This window comes from Sinocyclocheilus rhinocerous, unplaced genomic scaffold (assembly GCF_001515625.1).
Source record: "Sinocyclocheilus rhinocerous isolate Xijiao unplaced genomic scaffold, SAMN03320098_v1.1 scaffold757, whole genome shotgun sequence".
NCBI classification, from domain to species: domain Eukaryota; kingdom Metazoa; phylum Chordata; class Actinopteri; order Cypriniformes; family Cyprinidae; genus Sinocyclocheilus; species Sinocyclocheilus rhinocerous.
Window position 1 is genome coordinate 1382128 of NW_015662957.1, and position 668 is coordinate 1382795.

The window sequence follows — 668 nt, forward strand, 5'->3', positions numbered from 1 at the left end:
GTCGCTGAGGCAATACATCAACTTTGCGCTGTGAATCGCCGGATCGGCTTTCACCGTGGACGAAGCGGAGTCCAGCCCGGGGTCGTCACGTGTGGTTGCCACAATACATTTGTATAATTTTAATGAGTAACATGAGTAATAAAGCATCTTAAAATTAAACATAAATTAACACGTGTTAAGAATTTATCTTACTATTAATTTATTATTTATAATGTGAAAAGAAAATACAGATAGATTCAGACATATTTCTCCATTAAAACTTAACTTTGTATATCTAGAAATATTTAGGACATTAGTTAACCCAACATAGCATGCCATATGAATTGATAAAGACTGGTTTCAAGCTAAAGTACCTGCATGCTCTGCCAGTGGGCACTGAAGGAAATTGAAAGACTGACGGATTTACAGTTTAACGTACATTTAACTCACTTTCACGATGCTTGCATAAACGTAATTGTCATAAGAAAAACTTGATGGTAGCGCGTTTGTGTCTTGACGCAGACATGATATTCAGCGCTGAGAACAAGCAACGTACAGATCACGCAGTTCACACTTAAGCCTATAGCGAATGTAAGTTTTTTAACGCGCTCTAATTTCAGAGTTTTGCATTAGATAACGTCAATCACATGACTGGTAAATGTTCCGCGTTATGCCAGCTCTGTCTGCAG